This window comes from Lathyrus oleraceus, chromosome 5 (genome assembly GCF_024323335.1).
Source record: "Lathyrus oleraceus cultivar Zhongwan6 chromosome 5, CAAS_Psat_ZW6_1.0, whole genome shotgun sequence".
In the NCBI taxonomy this organism is placed as follows: Eukaryota; Viridiplantae; Streptophyta; class Magnoliopsida; order Fabales; family Fabaceae; genus Lathyrus; species Lathyrus oleraceus.
In genome coordinates, this window is record NC_066583.1 from 344528933 (window position 1) to 344540098 (window position 11166).

Sequence of the window (11166 nt, forward strand, 5' to 3'; positions counted from 1 at the left end):
CATGTGTGCACAATATTTATGTCATAACAAATAACAATTTTATACAACAAGTGTGAAAAGGGCTCCCTAGGAGTACCTAGGACGTAGTGGGTGCCTAACACCTTCCCATTGCGTAATTTACCCCTTACCCAGACTCTCTGATCTTTTTATTAGTTTTCTACGTGTAAAACTTCTTAGGCTTTTGTTCGCTTTTTAGCCAGTCCTTTGGATAAATAAAAGTGCGGTGGCGACTCGAAAATCTTTGTATACCTTGCTTATGGTTTAATCGATAAATCATATAGCGACGAATACACCGCTACAGTATGAATTACTAACCAGTCTTCTAAACCATGGCGTGGACAAAGTCTCATCATGTCTTTGTATCTTTCCCATGCTTCGAAAAAAGACTCGTTATCTTTCTGTTTAAATCCATTTATCTGGGCTCTTAACATAGCTGTTTTGCTTGGCGGAAAGTATCGAGCAAGAAAAACTTTCTTCAACTCGTTCCATGTGGTGACTGAGTTGGAAGGAAGAGATTGAAGCCATCTTCTAGCGCTATCTCTTAACGAGAAAGGAAAAAGACAAAGTCGAATTGCCTCTGGAGTGACACCATTAGCTTTAACAGTATCAGCATATTGGACAAATACGGATAAATGAAGGTTTGGATCCTCGGTAGGATTTCCAGAGAATTGGTTCTGTTGCACTGCCTGCAACAGTGAAGGTTTGAGTTCAAAGTTGTTTGCTTCGATTGCGGGTGGAGCAATACTTGAATGTGGTTCATCTTGCGATGGAGCGGCGTAATCTCTAAGAGCACGAGCTGGTTCTGCCATCTCGGGTGTCGAAGGGAAAATATTTTTGAAATCGGGAAGTTCAACAGGAGGGAGATTGTTTGCAGCACGATATTCCCGAATTCGTCGTAAGACTCGGAGATATAGTTCGATATCGTTGATTCGTAAGTAGAACGACTCGCCTTGTGAGCGAGTGCGTGGCATACAAATCAACGAAAGAAAGAAAAGAAAAAGAAAAGCCTTAGTCTCTACAGCGTAACAGAAGAGTTACGATATTGACTAAATAAAAGTCCCCGGCAACGGCGCCAAAAACTTGATCGCGACTTTATGAGTCAAATTTGGGGTACAAACTGTAAGTGCACAGTTCTATCGCGTAGTTTTAAAAGATATCGATCCCACAGGGACTTATGAATCGATATACCGTTATCTAAGGTTACTTCGTAAAGCTAAGGCAGGTAATACTTTGATTGTTTGGGGGAAAAGCTAAAACTAAAATAAGATCTAGATTAAATATCAATAAAGCGGATATCGGTATGTAGTTCGTTGTAATTAGGGAATCAATTCTTTGTTGGTTTCTTGGTTTTAAAATAAATCTTTTCAGTTGACGCTATTGATTAAAAGTTTTATCTCAAACTCTCGCTCTGTTGAATAAACTATGATTTTATATTAACGTAGCTGTCACTTATAGTTAAGTCAAAAACCACTTTTTGAAAACAATAGGATCCGTAGAAACTCTTTTTAAGAAAACACTAATCGTTTAAACACCCTTATCTCAAACTCTCGCTCTGTTGACTTAGGTTATATAATTAAATTCAAATGCTTAACTCTCGTCCTCACATTCAATCTTTAAAAATACTTTTTGAAAAAGGTTAGAATTTAATTAACTCTAAAAATTGCTCTCGCCCTGATCTAGAATTAATGTCCAATTTACACTGTCCAGTCAAAAACTCAAACTCTCGCTCTATTGCTTTTAACTTCTTTATGTCTTTTACTTTCGTATAAATCCTTGTTATTAAACCTGTAAATTGAGACCGTAAAAAGAGTGATTTTAGTTTTAAACTTAATTAAACCAATTTGGTTTTGATTCCTTCATTCCGCTTACTCTACATACCGTTACCTAAGTGAATCAGCCAGACATGCTAAACAGACTTAAATAATTATCATGCATAAACAGATTCATCTCAGGCAAATAATATAAATAGACAGTAAAATAGGGCATATATAAATTCAAACAATAATTAAAGAACCTGAGAAATTAAATAGCAGTCTTGAACACTCCACCACAGGTCGGTTGGATCTGTTCTTGAATTCTTCAATCAGGCAGGAAAATAAAATAAAAGCGAAGGAATAAAAAAAACTAGATTCTAACGTAAGGTTAGATCCGGTAAAAGGTACACAATAGTTTCCGGTGTAGAAACTATTGTGCGAAAAAGAATTAACTAAATGCTAAAAAGGAAAATAGAAATTTGCAAGGGAAAACAATATAAAACTCGTACAAGTATTGCTGTAAAAATATACTTAAACTGCTGGAAAAGGAAAAATGCGAAAAAGCGAAAACGACAAAGAAAGCTGGAAAAAGTGTGTCCCGAGAGCTTTCCAAAAAGCTCTATTTATACTGATACCTATTGCAACTGCTTCCAAGGGTTTTCCGTAAATATAGCCATTACGTTGTAAAAGGGTCAAGCGTGAAAGTAGCTTCAACGTGGTCTGTTGCGTTCCTGGTGCCAAAAATATAGGGGAATGGTGTGACGTCCGTCACACCATGTGTGACGCTCGTCACAGGAGTGTGCAAGGCGTGACGCTCGTCACAGCCCTTGTGACGCTCGTCACAGGCACAACGCCTGTGCTTTTTGGGCTGAGCTTTGGCTTTTGATATTTGCTTCTTTTCATTCCTTTTTGCACCTCCTTTTCTTCCTTTTTTACTTGTGCTTCAAATAAACCACCTGAGATAAATAGAAAGAAAATACTGCGTAATATCTAATAAAATGAAATAGATTGAAGTAAATAATAATATAATTTAATTAAATTGAGTCCTAGAATGTGATACAATTTCATGTTATCAAACTCCCCCATACTTAGATCTTTGCTTGTCGTCAAGCAAAATACAGTATAGAACTTGTTTTAAAATTTTTTAGCCAGATGAAATTTCGAAACACACATCAATTCGTACTAGGTTGCTTGTAAACCTTGTTTAGAAGTAACTTGGTTTTAATCTTGACATCAACAACCACCGTCACAACCTCAGATAACCTCACCTTATGCAAACCAGTTCGAGTAATGCCATTATAGCTATCCTAGTTCCTTTACTCTTATTTCACCCGTTTTCATTCTAGCGAAATCACATTAAGCCCTTTATCTTTTCGCGCACATAGTGGAGTAACCGGTTAGTGATTCTGATCCCCTTTTAGCTAGAAGTTCTGGTACATAAGTCGGATAACTTCGTTATTCAGTCCATTGCAAATTGCGGGGGATCGGACCGTAGTCCGCCCTACCAAGTTCAGTACCAGATACCTGCTGAACCAACTCATAATGGATCTTTCATATTATGCTTTTGTATGATCTGCAACCTTTAGATTAAATGATCTGGTAAGGATCACCTAACTTAATTAGTGCATTTCGTGATATATATATATATATATATTTTTTTTATGTTACTTTGGGAATCATTCACTTATATTCATCGGCCTTCCACGTAGTTTGCTATTGAGATGGTGCTGACTTCTCGTATAAACTACTCGGGGTTACTATAAAACTAAAAGTTCAAGGGATTGGTATAATAGGTACTTATTCTGATCTAACATGTTGAGGTTCTTAGAGCGTTGTTATGGTAATAATTTTGTCTTGATTTCACTCAAGTTTTATAAAATAAGCGACCTTTATACTTATTGAGTGTGATGAATTTTTGTTATGGATCACGAAAATTGAGGAGAATAGATAATAGAAGGTTTTCACATTTGGGACTTAACTTAAAATAAATCTATACTATAAGAAATATTATTTTATTATATATATATATATATATATATATATATATATATATATGTATATATATATATATATATATATATATATATTATATATATATATATATATATATATATATATATATATATATATATATATATATATATATATATATATATATATATATATATTTTATAAGGGAAATAACAATGAAAAGAAAGATACATACTTGAAAAGGAAAAAAGGAGGATAGAAAGAACATGGTTTTCCCCCATACTTGAATGAAACATTGTCCTCAATGTTTGAAGGAAAAAAATGAATTACAAAAAGAAAGGAAAAAAACTAAAGTTAAGGTTGTCTGCCGTCAAAGATTGTGTGACGCTCGTCACACAGTCTTTTTGGCAAGGTTCTGCTAGCGTTGTTCAGAATAACTTTGGTAATTTATTTTTTTATTATTTATTTTGTTTTGCTTCAGATTATTTTATTTTGCTATTTAATTTTCCTGCATGCTATAATAGTGCATAAATGTATTATATTGTTAATAATTTATGTAGGCAGCAATAGTAGAGAGCATTTTTAGATCAATATTGCATAATTCATAATAAAATAGGATAATTCAATAGCTTCATAAAATAATCATAATGTAACAATGGAGAAAAACAAAAATGCGAAAGAGAAACAAATACGAACATAATTTGAAATAACATTAAATAATAAAACTAACTAAAGCTAGATAACTAAGAAAAATGGCTTCTATCCATCTGCACGATCTCTGGCTGGAGGAGCAAAGGAGTTAACACGGTATAGTAACTCGTGAAACTGATTTGTCATACTGTTCATGTATCCCAGAAATTCGTGTCTCAAGCTAGTGAACTCTTCTCTGAGGGCGTCTTGTTCTGACATCAAAGCTTCAATGGCAGTGTTATGATCAGTTCCGGGCATATGATGTCTAAGGTCGGGTATTGCTGATTCTTCGGTCTGAACAGGTTGAGGAGGAGGATCAATCTCATAATAACCAGATGGTGTCTGAGGGTCTGATTCAGCATAAGGAATCAGGTCATCACAAATCTCATAGTCCTGGATGGATTCAGTGGATCTAGCAGGAGAGGGGGTTTCGTTCAGATTGTAGAGCCAGTTATTGCGGTTATGAACACTAGTCCTAGGGTCGGGCATGGTGAATAGGCAAAGAACTTGGTTATTAATTATAAGCTCAAACTCATCAGATCCTAGGTTTGCTATAAACATAGTGTTGAAGAGGAAGGGTATACTCATAGTAGTAATGCCACAAAAAGGGCTTAAGTCAAGCATAGGCTGACGTAATCCGATAGCATTACCAATCATGGTTATCAAACCGCCTATTCGAATTGGTGCTCGTTCATCTTGGATAAGGTGGTCTAAATTTGCCAACATAAAAGTGGCACCGTTTACTGGACGGTTCTGGGAAGCACAAAATATGATGAAGAGTTCATCACGTGAAACTGTGGTACTGTTTGGCTTCTTCCCAAATAAGGTGTGGGTCAGGATCTTATGGAAATAACGGAAGGCCGGGTTATGTATGTTTCCAGAGAGAAACTTATGTTCCTCGGGATCGTCATTTCCAGTCAAGTTACCCCAAAAGTGTTCAAGTTCTCTATATTCAAAAAGTTCTTCTTGGCTCACTGTGAATGTGTCAAAGGAGGTAGGGAAACCTAAAAGGTTGGTAAAGTCTTGAATATTAAATTGGTACTCCATGTTAAACATTCTGAATTGGATGAAACCTCTGCTTATTCCTTTTCCGTGGCTGGGTAGATAGATCAGAGAACTAAGGAATTCTAGAGTCAGTCTCCGGTAAGTGACAAATTGTCTACGGATAGGAGCGGTTTCCCACCCTATCTGACTCAGCAAATACAGGACACTTTGTCTTAGTCCAAGGGCAGTCATTGCCCAGTCATCAGCATACAGACTAGGTAGCATCTCTCTCGTGGCTAGTTCCTCAAACTTTTGTTTCTGAGCTGTTCCTCTGAATATGATACCCATACGATCAATTTGTGCCATCAGGTTAGTGTTAGCTAGAGAAAAGAAAAACAAGAGTTTTAGTCAGGATTTGGCCAAATGCCGAAAGAAGAGAAAAGTTTTTAATAAATTAAAATAAATTAAGAATGAATACTAAACAAAAATTAAAAGAATAATTAAGGAAGAAATAGAAAAATAATAATAGAAGAAAATAATAAAATATTTGTGGGTTGTCTCCCACTAAGCGCTTTGTTTAATGTCGCAAGCTCGACATAAAAACTATCAATTATAATCTATAAGTTCTTGAGGCATTTCGTCTAAGTGCAAGACTTGCGAATCTTCAGTGTTTTCTGCATAGTGATAATGTTTTAGACGTTGCCCGTTTACGGTAAATGGTTCCATAGATTTGCCTTTAATTTCTACTGCTCCACTGGGAAAAACATTGGTGATTTGAAAAGGACCTGACCATCTAGATCGTAGTTTTCCCGGGAATAACTTTAGTCTGGAGTTAAATAAAAGGACTGTATCGCCTTGTTTGAAGATTTTTCTTGATATGCGCTTGTCATGCCATTGTTTTGTTCTTTCTTTGTAGATTCTGGCATTTTCGTAAGCGTCTCTTTTGAGTTCCTCTAATTCGCTTATATCAAGGATTCTCTTTTCACCGGCGGCTTTATAGTTTGAATTTAGATTTTTAATAGCCCAATAGGCTTTATGTTCTAATTCTACCGGGAGGTGACAGGATTTTCCATAAATTAGCTTAAATGGGGTTGTCCCTATGGGAGTTTTGTAAGCAGTTCGGTAAGCCCATAAAGCTTCTGGTAATTTCAATGACCAGTCTTTCCTTGAAGTGGCGACTGTTTTCTCTAGTATCTGTTTGATTTCTCTGTTAGACACTTCCACTTGCCCACTGGTTTGAGGGTGGTAAGGTGTCGCTACTCTATGTCTTACGCCATACTTAAGCAGTAGTTTTTCGAGTACCTTGGATATGAAATGCGATCCACCATCACTGACTACTATTCTTGGGACACCAAACCTTGGAAATATTATATTCTTAAAGAGTCTAGTTACTACTCGTGTGTCGTTTGTTGGAGAAGCTATAGCTTCAATCCATTTCGATACGTAGTCAATTGCCACGAGTATGTATTTGTTATCGAAAGAGGATGGAAAAGGTCCCATGAAGTCTATTCCCCACACGTCGAAAATCTCTACTTCCAAAACGCCCTTTTGTGGCATCTCGTCACGTCTAGATATGTTTCCTGTGCGTTGACATCTGTCACATTTCTTAATAGCTGCATGTACATCCTTCCATATATTTGGCCAATAGAAACCGACTTGTAGGATTTTAGAGCAGGTCTTGGATGTACTTGCGTGTCCACCATAAGGAGCGGAATGACAGTGTTGGATTATATTTTCTACCTCTTCTTCGGGTATACACCGACGGAAAATACCATCGGGGCCTCTTTTAAAAAGTAAGGGATCATCCCAGTAATAGTGTTTTATGTCATAGAAGAATCGTTTCTTCTGTTGGTAGGATAAGGTAGGTGGAACTATTCCGGCAGCTAAATAATTGACGAGGTCAGCGTACCACGGTGTAACAGATATAGCTAAAGTGGTTTCTATCTGTTTATCAGCGTTATTTTCTTCCAAAGTAGCTATAAGTTTATCGTACGAGAAATCATCGTTGATCGATGTTCTTTCCGGTTCAAGGTTCTCAAGTCTAGAGAGGTGATCTGCTACTACGTTTTCAGTTCCTTTCTTGTCTTTGATTTCCAAATCGAACTCTTGTAGCAAAAGGATCCACCTTAGGAGTCTAGGTTTAGCATCCTTTTTTGTTAAGAGGTATTTGATAGCAGCGTGGTCAGTGTAGATGATTATTTTGGCTCCGACCAAGTAAGAACGAAATTTATCTAGCGCAAACACTACTGCTAGAAGTTCTTTCTCGGTTGTGGCGTAACTCATTTGTGCTTCATCTAGAGTTCTACTTGCGTAATATATAACATGAAGCTTTTTATCCTTTCGTTGTCCTAAAACAGCACCTACAGCGTAATCACTAGCATCACACATTATTTCGAATGGTTCATTCCAATCTGGTGTCTGCATTATGGGTGCGGAGATCAATGCTTGTTTAAGCGTTTGAAATGCTTCTAAACATTTATTGTCGAATATGAATTCAGCATCTTTCATTAATAACCCGGTTAAAGGTTTAGTTATTTTAGAGAAGTCTTTAATGAATCGTCGGTAGAAACCGGCATGTCCTAAGAAGCTTCGTACTTCTCTCACAATTTTCGGGGGTTGAAGATTTTCGATTACCTCTATTTTAGCTTTGTCTACTTCAATTCCTCTGTTCGAGATGATGTGTCCTAAAACAATTCCTTCTTGTACCATAAAGTGGCATTTTTCCCAATTAAGTACTAGGTTTACTTTTACACATCGCTCTAGAACTCTCTCTAGGTTTTCAAGGCATTCTTCAAAGCTTTGTCCGCATACGGAAAAGTCATCCATAAAAACTTCCATGATGTTTTCTAGAAAATCGGCGAATATTGCCATCATGCACCTTTGGAAAGTTGCAGGAGCGTTACACAAGCCAAACATCATTCGTCTATAAGCGAAGGTACCAAAAGGGCACGTGAACGTTGTCTTTTCTTGGTCATCAGGGTGAATTGGTATTTGAAAGAAACCTGAGTAACCGTCTAGATAGCAGAAATGAGAATGTTTGGCTAATCGTTCTAACATCTGGTCAATGAATGGTAAAGGGAAATGATCTTTTCGGGTTGCTTTGTTTAGTTTCCTATAGTCAATGCATATTCTCCACCCCGATTCGATTCGTTTGGTTATAGTTTCTCCTTTTTCATTTTCAATGACTGTTACACCTCCTTTCTTTGGTACTACGTGTACAGGACTAACCCATTTGCTATCAAATATAGGATATATGATACCTGCCTCTAATAACTTGGTTATTTCCTTCTTCACTACCTCACTCAGGATCGGGTTTAGTCTCCTCTGGTGTTCCCTAGAAGTTTTACAATCTTCTTCTAGCATGATGCGGTGCATACAAATAGAGGGACTTATTCCTTTAAGATCGGTGATGTTGTAACCTAGTGCGGTTGGATATTTTCTTAAGATATGCAAGAGTTTTTCTGTTTCGAGTCTTCCTAGGTCAGCATTAACTATCACTGGTCGTTCAAGCTCTAAGTCTAGGAATTCATATCTCAGATTCTTGGGAAGTGTTTTCAGGTCTAAGGTTGGTTTCTTAAGGCATTGCGTAGGGTCCGGTGTTATTGCTAAACATTGGTTAAGTTTGTCTTCTACAAGATAGTCAGATGATTTGTCTTTTTCTAACTCCGTTTCTTTTATGCATTCATCGATGATATCCATGAAGTAACATGTATCTTCTATTGCAGGTGCTTTCAAAAATTGGGAAAGAATGAACTCAATTTTTTCTTCTCCTACTTCAAAAGTGAGTCGTCCTCGTTTCACGTCTATGATTGCACCGACACTTGCTAAGAACGGTCTTCCCAGTATAATGGGTGTAACTTCATCTTCTCTAATATCCATAATTATAAAATCAGTTGGAATGTAGAATTGACCTATGCGCACTGGAACGTTTTCAAGAATTCCTACAGGATATTTGACGGAACGATCTGCTAGTTGCACAGACATTTTAGTTGGTCGTAATTCTCCCATTTCAAGTCTCTTGCATATGGATAAAGGCATAACACTAATACCGGCTCCTAAATCGCATAAGGATTTGTCAATGACAAACTTTCCTATGTGACAGGGTATAGAGAAACTACCTGGGTCTTTAAGTTTAGGAGGCATATTCTTGATTATAGCGCTACATTCAGCGGTGAGTGTAACGGTTTCGCTATCTTCAAGTTTCCTTTTATTAGAAAGAATTTCTTTTAAAAACTTGGCATATGAGGGCATCTGCGTAATAGCTTCTGTAAACGGAATTGTGACGTTTAATTGTTTTAGTAGGTCGACAAATTTTTTGAATTGGCCCGCGTCTTTGGTTTTAATAAGCCTTTGAGGGTAAGGGATAGGTGGTTTATAAGGTGGTGGAGGTACATAAGGTTCCTTTTTTTCTATGGTTTCCTTGTTACTCTCTTCATTTTCCTTAGGTTCACTTTCTTCCTCAGTTGACTTTTTAGAGTTTTGGTTTTCTATCCTTGGGTCAGACGGTCCTTCCACTTCCGTTCCACTTCTCAGTATAATTGCATGAGCGTGGCTTCTTGGGTTAGGTTGGGGTTGGCCAGGAAATGTACCAGTTGGGGCAGCAGTAGACGCTTGTTGTTGAGCTACTTGTGAAATTTGCGTTTCCAGCATTTTGTTGTGAGTAGCCAGGGCATCTACTTTACTTGCTAGTTGTTTAATTTGTTCGCCAGTGTGTACATTCTGGTTTAAGAAATCTTTATTGGTTTGCTGTTGAGAAGCTATAAAGTTTTCCATCATGATTTCCAAGTTGGATTTCCTAGGGGCGTTATTGTTAGGTGTAGATGGGATCGGCTTCTGATATCCTGGAGGTATAGCTGGGGCTTGATTTGGAGATTGTCCAGGTGCGTATAAAGCATTATTACTCTTATATGAAAAATGGGAATGATTCTTCCAATTTGAATTATAGGTGTGCGAGTAGGGGCTTCCTTGAGCATAGTTTACTTGCTCCGCTTGGATTCCTGTTAGGAGTTGACAATCCGCAGGAGTGTGACCTTGGATTCCACAGACTTCGCAATTCTGAGTTATGGCAACTACAGTGGCTGGAGGTGATACATTTAAACTTTCAATTTTCTGGACCAGAGCATCCACTTTTGCATTAACATGATCAAGGTTACTTATCTCGTACATGCCAGTTTTCGTTTGAGGTTTTTCTACCATTGTTCGTTCGCTTCCCCACTGATAGTGGTTTTGAGCCATGCTTTCGATAAGTTGGTAAGCGTCAGCATAAGGTTTGTTCATTAGTGCACCACCTGCGGTGGCGTCTATTGTTAACCTCGTGTTGTACAGGAGACCATTATAGAAGGTATGAATTACTAACCAGTCTTCTAAACCATGGTGTGGACAAAGTCTCATCATGTCTTTGTATCTTTCCCATGCTTCGAAAAGAGACTCGTTATCTTTTTGTTTAAATCCATTTATCTGGGCTCTTAACATAGCTGTTTTGCTTGGCGGAAAGTATCGAGCAAGAAAAACTTTCTTCAACTCGTTCCATGTGGTGACTGAGTTGGAAGGAAGAGATTGAAGCCATCTTCTAGCGCTATCTCTTAACGAGAAAGGAAAAAGACGAAGTCAAATTGCCTCTGGAGTGACACCATTAGCTTTAACAGTATCAGCGTATTGGACAAATACGGATAAATGAAGGTTTGGATCCTCGGTAGGATTTCCAGAGAATTGGTTCTGTTGCACTGCCTGCAACAGTGAAGGTTTGAGTTCAAAGTTGTTTGCTTCG

General features: G+C 37.5%; 2 non-coding genes across 2 annotated transcripts; both read left to right on the plus strand.

The window, feature by feature from the left end:
* The first annotated feature begins 324 nt into the window (after window positions 1-324).
* On the plus strand, window positions 325-431 carry LOC127088845 (small nucleolar RNA R71). Its single transcript, XR_007790659.1, has one exon. It is a non-coding gene; the product is annotated as a small nucleolar RNA R71 (small nucleolar RNA).
* A 10333-nt stretch (window positions 432-10764) lies between these two features.
* LOC127088838 (small nucleolar RNA R71) lies at window positions 10765-10871 on the plus strand. The gene has a single exon (XR_007790652.1). It is a non-coding gene; the product is annotated as a small nucleolar RNA R71 (small nucleolar RNA).
* The last annotated feature ends 295 nt before the right edge of the window (window positions 10872-11166 follow it).